This window comes from Ovis aries, chromosome 2 (genome assembly GCF_016772045.2).
Source record: "Ovis aries strain OAR_USU_Benz2616 breed Rambouillet chromosome 2, ARS-UI_Ramb_v3.0, whole genome shotgun sequence".
NCBI classification, from domain to species: Eukaryota; Metazoa; Chordata; class Mammalia; order Artiodactyla; family Bovidae; genus Ovis; species Ovis aries.
The window spans coordinates 245,773,015-245,783,120 of NC_056055.1; positions in this window are offsets into that span (position 1 = coordinate 245,773,015).

Sequence of the window (10,106 nt, forward strand, 5' to 3'; positions counted from 1 at the left end):
TGGGGACCACTCCCATTGCTGATGAGTCAGAGGGTCAGGGGACGGGTGCCACTGTGTAGGACGTGACTGTGGGCACTCTGGCTTCAGGGAAGAGGCCCTGGCGTGGTCAGTTTGTGGTCTGGGAAATCCAAGCTCCAAGTGTTGACCACCCTGTTTGCTGAATAACTCCCTCAATGAGGGGTGTGGTGAGACTGAAAGGGCAGGGCTGGAGCAGCCCCACTGGCTTCCTGAGTCAGGGAGTGTGAGGCGGAGCCGTAAGGCCAAGTTGCTCCTTTATTTACACTCATCCTCCTTCCAATTCCTCTTTGTCTCAACCCAGAGTGTAAAAAGATCTCAGCTGGAGAGAACCTCTGAGCTCATCTACTTAGGATGCCTCACTTTTTGGTTGTTGTTGTTGGCAAAATAGACATCGGGCTGCTGGTAAAAGAAGTGAGTTTGCATCCTGGCTCCACCACTTCCCATTGGTACAACCACTGGCAGTGACTTGACCTCTCCGAATCAGTTTCCTCATCTGTACGGTGAGGATAGTGATCATCTCTTTCCTCCATTCTGGGGTTATAGCAGAACTCACATTCTGGAGCTGAGTTGAATTCCAGCTCTGCCATTAATCAGTTGTATGACCTTGAGAAGTTAACCCCATCTAAGTCTCAGTTTTCTCCTCTGTAAACTGGGCGCACTAACAGAATCTTGTAGGGTTGTAATGAGGATTGAATGAGATATAATGTGTTACGGTGAGCATGGCTGGAGGACCCCATGAGGTCATGAAGTGAACACCCATGCAAACTGGGTTTCTATCCTTAAGTGATTTGATCAGGATGACGCAGGAGGGGCAGAATGCAGCTGGGGTATTCAGAGGCATTCACGTGTCCCCAGACCCCCAGCAAACAGGAGTGAATCTGCGTCTTCTCTCAGCTTAGATGGGTGGTGTGGGGAAAAGGAAAAGGAAAGGGGAGGGGAGGGGGGAAATGAGGCAGCATCTTCACGCTCCGCCTGCTGACATATCTGGTTCTGTGGCTCAGCATCTCTGTGTCCTAGGTCTGGGGCGCTCAGCCTCATGAAAGCACAGGACCCCCAGCCACAGGGACTCCTCTTCCCCTCCCCCTCCCCTTCTTCTGGTCCCCCACCCCCTCCTACACATCCACCTTTGCATCTGGAGTGGCCTCTAGATCTGAGCCAAGGCTGGCCCAGAGAAAAGAGCAGGTGGGCTCCCGTGCCCCCTCTATCCCTGTGCAGCCCAGGCGCCCCAAGGCCCTACCCTCAAGGCTGGAGGGAAGAAAGCAAAGCTGTTCTGAGACCATGTGTGCCCACTTGATGTGGGAGTAATTCTAAAACTTGTGGTGGCCAAGTAGAATCCCAATTGGGAAAAGAGTTATGCGCCCTGCTGGCCTGCCAGGCCTGTTAGAGACCTCATCCCTGTTCCTGTCTCCCACCCTGTCTTAACTCACCCCAGCTCAGCATTTTTGGCCCTACCCAGGCCAGGGGCTGGACTCCTAGGCTCCACAGTTCCAAGAGACCGTGGATGACCTCCAGCTACTTATGGCTCTTGGAGCCTCCAAAGCTCATTGCCTACCCATGGTCATAAACGGAGTCAGTGACCATTCATACCCAGCTGTGTGGAGCTTGGCGGTTCTAGAATTCCTTATAGAAGGGGCTTGGGGTGATCAACTAGATAGAAGCGGGGAGTAGGACTGGAAATTTGCTTAGAGTTAAGTTCTAGATCAACAATATATGTTTTTGACTGTGCCACGGAGGTTGCAGGATCTTTGCTCCTCAACCAGAGATCGAACCCAGGGCCCTGGCAGTGAAAATGCTGAGTCCTAAGCACTGTGCTTGGAAGAAAAGCTATGAACAACCTTGACAGCGTATTAAAAAGTAAATATATTACTTTATCCATCTAGTCAAAGCTATGGTTTTTCCAGTGGTCATGTATGGATGTGAGAGCTGGCCATAAAGAAAGCTGAGCATCAAAGAATTGATACTTTTGAACTGTAATGTTGGAGAAGACTCTTGAGAGTCCCTTGGACTGCAAGGAGATCCAACCACTCCATCCTAAAAGAAATCTGTCCTGAATATTCATTGGAAGGACTGATGCTGAAGCTGAAACTCCAATACTTTGGCCACCTGATGTGAAGAGCCAACTCATTTGAAAAGACCCTGATGCTGGGAAAGATTGAGGGCAGAAGGAGAGGGGGATGACAGAGGATGAGATGGTTGGATAACATCACGACTCAGTGGACATGAGTTTGGGTAAACTCTGGGAGTTGGAGATGGACAGGGAGGCCTGGTGTGCTGCAGTCCATGGGGTCGCAAAGAGTCAGACACGACTGAGTTCCTAAACAACAAGGCCATACCAGAGTAGGGTGGACTCCTAATCCAAAATGACTGGCATTCTTTTTTTCACATTGTGTTTATTTATTTATTTTTGGCTGCGCTGGGTCTTTGTTGCTGCGAGCAAGCTCTCTCTGGTTGTGGACAGCGGGCTGCTCCTCCAGTTGCGGTGTGAGGGCATCTTCCTGTGGCGGCCCCTCTTGTTGCAGATCACAGGCTCTAGAGCGCAGGCACAGTCGTTGCGATGCAGGGGCTTAGTTGCTCTGTGGCAGGTGGAGTCTTCCTGGGCCAGGAATCGAACCTGTGTCCCCTGCATTGACATAGGTGTATTCTTAAATCACTGGACCATTTTAGGGAAGTTCTAAAATGACTGGTCTTCTTATAAGAAGCTGATCATGTGAAGATACAGAGACACATGGAGAATACCACGTATAGATGGAGACAGAGATTGGAGTAAGGCTCCTACAAGCCAGGGATTGCTGGGCATCACCAGAAGGTGGGGGAGAGGCATGGAACAGATTCTTCATCCTAGCCCTCAAAGGAACCAACACTGCTGACACCTTGAGTTTGGACTTCTAGCCTCCAGAAGTGTGAAGGGTTGCGTTTCCTTTGTTTCAAGCCGCCCAGTTTCTGGTACTTTGTTATGGTGGCCCTAGGAAACTAATAACAGGGTATAGCAAATGCTGCCAGTGCTTCCCCCTACTTAGCCACCCCGAAGGTCACCTCCAGCTTTAGTGGAGAGGTCCTGGCTGCCAAGCTTAAGCATACCCTGGGCTCAGCCTATACTCAACACCTTAAGAAATGTTAGGGAATTAGCACCCTTAGAGGGATTAGGATCCATAATTTATCAAGGATCCCTAAAATCAGTAAGAAAAAGATGAATGTTTCAAGATAGTAAGATAGTATGCAGAAGACTTGAACAATTTTACAGAAGAAATGGGGGTGAAAAGTCTATAAGTTTCTAAGATTTCTGTTCAGTTCGGTTCAGTCGCTCAGTCGTGTCCGACTCTTTGCGACCCCATGGACTGCAGCACACCAGGCTTCCCTGTCTATCACCAACTCCTAGAGCTTGCTCAAACTCATGTCCATCGAGTCGGTGATGCCATCCAACCATCTCATCCTCTGTCCTCCCCTTCTCCTCCTGCCTTCAATCTTTCCCAGCATCAGGGTCTTTTCTAATGAGTGGGCTCTTCTCATCAGGTGGCCAAAATATTGACGCTTCAGTTTCATCATTGTACAAATTAACTGGGGGCTTCCCTGGTGGTCCAGAGGTTAAGGATCTGCCTGCAGCAGGTCGATCCCAGGTCCGAGAAGATTCCACATGTGGCAGGGCAATGAAGCCAGCACACCATAGCTACTGAGCCTGCATGCCTAGAGCCTGTGCTCTACAGCAAGAGAAGCCGCTGCAATGGGAAGCCCCTGCTCACCGCGATTAGAGAAGGCCTGTGAGCAACAGCAAAGACCCAGCTCTTCCATCCATGGAATTTTCCAGGCAAGAATACTGAAGTGGGTTGCCATTTCCTTCTCCAGGGGATCTTCCTGACGCAGGGATCGAACAGGGGTCTCCCACATTATGGGCAGACGCTTTACCATCTGAGCCACAACGGAAGCCTGGCACAGCCAAAAGCCTTCTGACGGTCTTGTCCATGAAGTTAACTGAACAAAACTCCTTAATTTTTAAAAAAGATTTATTTATTTAACTTTTTTAAAAGCACAGCCAAAAATAATTAAGCAAATCTTTTTTAAGAAATTGAAGAGTTTTTTTCAATTAATTTCGTAGACAAGGCTATCAGAAGATAAAAAACTGGGAAAGAAAAAAAAGAAAAAAGGTGGGAAAGAACTATCTTTTCCATGGCTGCTACTAAGTTGCTAAGTTGCTTCAGTCGTGTCAGACTCTGTGCAACCCCATAGACGGCAGCCCACCAGGCTCCCCTGTCCCTGGGATCTCCAGGCAAGAACACTGGAGTGGGTTGCCAGTTCCTTCTCCGATGCATGAAAGTGAAAAGTCAAAGTGAAGTCACTCAGTCGTGTCCGACTCGTAGCAACCCCATGGATTGCAGCCCACCAGGCTCCTCCGCCCATGGGATTTTCCAGGCAAGAGCACTGGAGTGGGGTGCCTTGCCTTTCCATGGCTAGATGGTAACAAATGAGTAACACAGTGACTGTGTGACAAAATCATGGCAAATTGACAAGAAAAAGACGGGAAATTCTGTGGAAAGATGGACAAAAATTATGACTAGGCAGTTTACACAAAGGGAACAGCACATGGCCAGGAAGTGTTTGCTCAACCTTCTTAGAGTCACAAAAATGAAATTGACATAACGAGATGTTACTTTACATCCATCAAAATGGCAAAAAGGAAAAATAAAGTAGGCAAGGAGAAGTATTGGTAAAGATAAGGTGAGACTGGGCCTCTCCGGTGTTGCTGCTGGAATTTCAAACTACTGATACTTCTGGAGAGCAATCTATGTGTGAGTTCAACCTTGAGATTCGTTGATCTCACCCTAGGTGAACTGAGACACTCTCAGATGTACCCGTAAAGGGATATGTATTAGGATATTTTCTGAAAAATCATAAAGTGTTACTTTTCACTTTCGAGTCTTTTATTCATCAGGAATTAAAATTGTTATTAGTTCTGTTGTGAGGTAGAGGTCCAATCTAACTTTTTGCCATATGGATGCCCTGTGATGCCAGTACTGCTGAAGAATCTAAGCTACTCCATTTTGTAAGGTTCTGGGGAAAAGAGCCTTTGGAAATCCCCTGACCTCACCCCACCACCTGCGAACCAATCAGAACCCTTGGCCAGCCCGGGAAATTTGAGTCAAGCCTGGGAAAGGAGAACCAATCAGAACTCAACACCTAACCCTTCACCAGAAGGTGACCAGTCAGACCCGGAGACTCTTGTTTTTTGGATTTTTCCTGTGATAATACCCTATATAAGCAATGTAACCCAGAGCTCAGGGCTCCTCCCTATAGCTGCTGCGTCGGTATCGGTGGGAGCCCCAGCTCGAGCTTGGTAATAAAAACTCTCTTGCTTTTGCATCGGATATCGGCTCCCTGGTGGTCATTGGGAGATTTCTCGACTTGGGCATAACACTGCTAATTGAATACTCCAGGTTCGATTCCTGGGTCAGGAAGATCCCCTGCAGAAGGGATGGGCTACCCACTCCGGTACTCTTGGGCTTCCCTGGTGGCTCAGATAGTAAAGAATTCGCTTGCAGTGTGGGAGACCTGGATTTGATCCCTGGGTTGGGCAGATCCCCTGGAGGAGGGCATGGCAGCCCACCCCAGATTCTTGCCTGGAGAATCCCCATGGACAGAGGAGCCTGGAAGGCTACAGTCCACGGGGTGACAAAGAGTCAGACATGACTGAGCGACTAAGCACTTCCTTTCCCCAAAGAGCCACAAGGACAGCTATGTCAAATTTCAATTCTATATGTGAGTAGGAAAGGTTTCGGACTCTATTATGTTCCACTGGTGAATTTCCCACTCCGACTCCCATACCATACCTGTCTTTGTGTGTATTTGTGTGTCTGCATTGGGTCTTAGTTGCAGGATCTTCCATCTCTGTTGCGGCATACAGGATTGTTTAGCTGAGGCAGTCGAGCTCTTAATTGTAGCATGTGGGATCTAGTTCCTCAATCAGGGATCGAACCCAGGCCCCCTGCATTGGGAGTGTGGAGTCTTATCCACTGGACCACCAGGCAAGTTCCATCATACCTGTCTTTACTATATAATTTTATAATAAAGGTTGATTTCTGGAGAAGGAAATGGCAACCCACTCCAGTATTCTTGCCTAGAGAATCCCAAGGACAGAGGAGCCTGGTGGGCTGCCATCTGTGGGGTTGCACAGCGTTGGACACGACTGAAGTGACTTAGCAGCAGCAGCTGCAGATTTCTGGAGTCCCAATACCCTCACCTTCCTCCACATCCCCGCCATTTGGGCCTTTGCTCTCCTCTATACATTTTATAATTAATTTTTCATTATCTGCTAAAAACTCTAGCCTCTGAAGGAATTTCTAAAAAGTTGGAGTAATGTATTCTTTGACTTTTGGGAAGAATTTTCCTGTAAAACCATACTGAGCCTCATGTTTTCTTTTAAGAAAAAAAATTAAACCATCAACTGAATATCTTTAAATATATAGAGCTATCTGGGTTTTCTATTGCTTCTTGAGTCAGTTTTAGTAAACTGTGTGTTTTTTTTTTAAAGCTTTTGTCAATTTCATCTAAATTTTCAAAAGTGTCAGCATAAAGTTACACATAGTATTCTCTTATTTTTGTTGAAATTTTTGATATTTTCAGTCTTTGTCTGTGATTTAGCACATAGTTGATTTTTGTGAATGTCCCATAGGTACAGGAAAGTTTCTGTATTTTAGGTTTTGTTGGACACAAAGTTGTATATGATGTTTGGGACTTATTAATCATACTTTTAAAAAAATTATACCTTTCTTATTAGTGTCTAATTGGTTTATCAATTTGGGGGAGAGGCCTAACTACAATTATTCATTATATATGTGTTTACTATATATACTTTTCATATATTCCTATCAGTTTTTGCTTTATTTTTGAAGCATCTTATATCATCTTTTGGTGATATATATTTGTGATCATTATATCTTTTTGATTTATTGCATATTTATGTGTAATGTCCATTTTGGTTTCTCATAATTTAAAAAAACACCATATATCCTTTGTCCTGATATTAATGTTACTGTTCTAGAGATCCTCCTTATTTTCGGGGTTTGCTGTGCCGTAGATGCCGTTGGCAGCCTGGTGAGTCTGTAAACCTCTTTTCCCCTTCTTTGGTCACGTTTCACAGCTTACGGGACCTCAGCTCCCTGACCGGAGACTGGACCGGGGCCATGGCAGTGATGGCAATGAAAGCCTGGTATTCTAACCACTAGTCATCCAGGGAATTTCCCTACAAACTGTGGTGGCCATCCAAACCCAAGCTGGCAAAGAATTTCCTGACACAGAGTGTTTCAGAAGGGAGCCAGCTTATTAAGAGCAAGGAGCAAAGACAATGAAGGCGCTGCAAATGCAATAGCCCAACCTCCTGATGGACCAGGAAGAGTCGACACTTTTCATGGATTGGTAGCCAATGTTTATAGCCTCAAAACCAAGGAAATTCTCGCAGGAAGGCTGGCATTAGGTGATTGGTTAGGGAGCTATAGGGTGAGTCCTGGGGTGGGCATTTTTGCCTAGTATGAGGTCAGGAGAGACAAGAAAGCCTTCCTCAGTGATCAGTGCAAATAAATAGAGGAAAACAATAGAATGAGAAAGACTAGAGAGCTCTTCAAGAAAATTAAAGATACCAAGGAAACATTTCATGCAAAGATGGGCTCAATAAAGGACAGAAATGGTAGGGACCTAACAGAAGCAGAAGATATTATGAAGAGGTGGCAAGAATACACAGAAGAACCGTACAAAAAAGATCTTCACAGCCCAGATAATCATGATGGTGTGATCACTCACACTCACCTAGAGCCAGACATCCTGGAATGTGAAGTCAAGTGTGCCTTAGGAAGCATCACTATGAAAAAAGCTAGTGGAGGTGATGGAATTCCAGTTGAGCTCTTTCAAATCCTAAAAGATGATGCTGTGAAAGTGCTGCACTCAATATGCCAGCAAATTTGGAAAACTCAGCAGTGGCCACAGGACTGGAAAATGTCAGTTTTCATTCCAATCCCAAAGAAAGGCAATGCCAAAGAATGCTTAAACTACCGCACAATTGCACTCATCTCACATGCTAGCAAAGTAATGCTCAAGTTCTGAAAGAGATGGGAACACCAGACCACCTGATCGCCCTCTTGAGAAATCTGTATGTAGGTCAGGAAGCAACAGTTAGAACTGGACGTGGAACAACAGACTGGTTCCAAATTGAAAAAAGAGTACGTCAAGGCTGTATATTGTCACCCTGCTTATTTAACTTATATGCAGAGTGCATCATGAGAAATGCTGGGCTAGATGGAACAAGCTGGAATCAAGATTGCCAGGAGAAATATCAATAACCTCAGATATGCAGATGATGCCACACTTATGGCAGAAAGCGAAGAAGAACTAGAGCCTCTTGATGAAAGTGAAAGAGGAGACTGAAAAAAATTGGCTTTAAAGCTCAACATTCAGAAAACTAAGATCATGGCATCTGGTCCCATTACTTCATGGCAAATAAATGGGGAAACAGTGGAAACGGTGACAGACTTTATTTTGTGGGGCTCCAAAATCACTGCAGATGGTGATTGCAGCCATGAAATTAAAAGATGTTTACTCCTTGGAAGGCAAGTTATGACCAACCTAGATAGCATATTAAAAAGCAGAGACATTACTTTGCCAACAAAGGTCCATGTAGTCAAGGCTATGGTTTTTCCAGTAGTCACGTATTGATATGAGAGTTGGACTATAAAGAAGGCTGAGTGCCAAAGAATTGATGCTTTTGAACTGTGATGTTGGAGAAGACTCTTGAGAGTCCCTTGGACTGCAAGGAGATCCAACCAGTCCATGCTGAAGGAGATCAGTCCTGGGTGTTCATTGGAAGGACTGATGCTGAAGCTGAAACTACAATCCTTTGGCCACCTCATGCGAAGACCTGACTCACTGGAAAAGACCCTGATGCTGGGAAAGATTGAGGGCAGGAGGAGAAGGGGACAACAGAGGATGAGATGGCTGGATGGCATCACTGACTCAATGGACATGAGTTTGAGCAAATTTCAGGAACGCTGCAGTCCAGGGGGTCACAAAGAGTCGGGCACGACTGAGCGACCGAACTGAACTGAGCTGATGAAGTCAGGAAGCCTGTGGGTGATGATCAGGGGGCTTTTGGCAGCGGGGACACAGGAGCTGAGTCAGCCTCAGAGGCGACCTTGTTTCTGCTCTTTGTGTTCATGGCTTTGGCGCAAGGCCTTGCGGGATTTGCAGGGCAGGACTCCACATAAATCTCTTTTCAAATTTTTTTTAAAAATATTTTTATTTGTTTATTTATTTGGCTGCCCAGGATCTTTAGTTTCAGCATGCGAGATCCTTTTAGTTGTTGTGTGTGGGATCTAGTTCCCTGACCAGGGCTAGAACCTAGGCCCCCTGCATTGGGAGCATGGAGTCTTAGCCACTAGACCACCAGGAAAGTTCCTCAAAATGTTTTAAATGTTTAGAATTATAAGCAAGCTGAAAAGTGAACGTGTTAGTTGCTCAGCCATGTCTGACTCTTGGCGACCCCATGAACCATCACCTACCAGGCTCCTCTGTCCATGCAATTTCCCAGGCGAGAATACTGGAGTGGGTTGCCGTTTCCTTCTCCATGGGATCTTCCTGACCCAGGGATTGAACTCAGGTCCCCTCTGTTGCAGACAGATTCTTTACCATCTGAGCCACCAGGGAAGCCACAAAGCAAGCTAGTTGTAAAATACAGGTACCAGAAATACAGTTACCAGAATAGTTAAAATATTTGTTTGCTTTTAAGTTAATATATTAAATAGCAAGTTCTAACAGTAAACGTAATAGCTATTGTCATTTTTGAAGTCATGATAGGAATAAAATGTATTTGGGAACATTGTAATAAAATGATGTGAAAACATATATAGTTTATATTGGTGACAAAGTCACAGGAACTGTAACGCTTCCGTGATTTCTTGTCTACCTTTATAAATGATGAGAGTGCTAAATTTTATTAATAGTTAGAAGTGAGTGAAAATAAGGGCATAATTTTTCTTTCCTAGTTTACAGACTTCCTGCATTCTATCCAGTGACTCAGTAGACCGGCGGGGTGGGGTCTATGTGTCTCACAA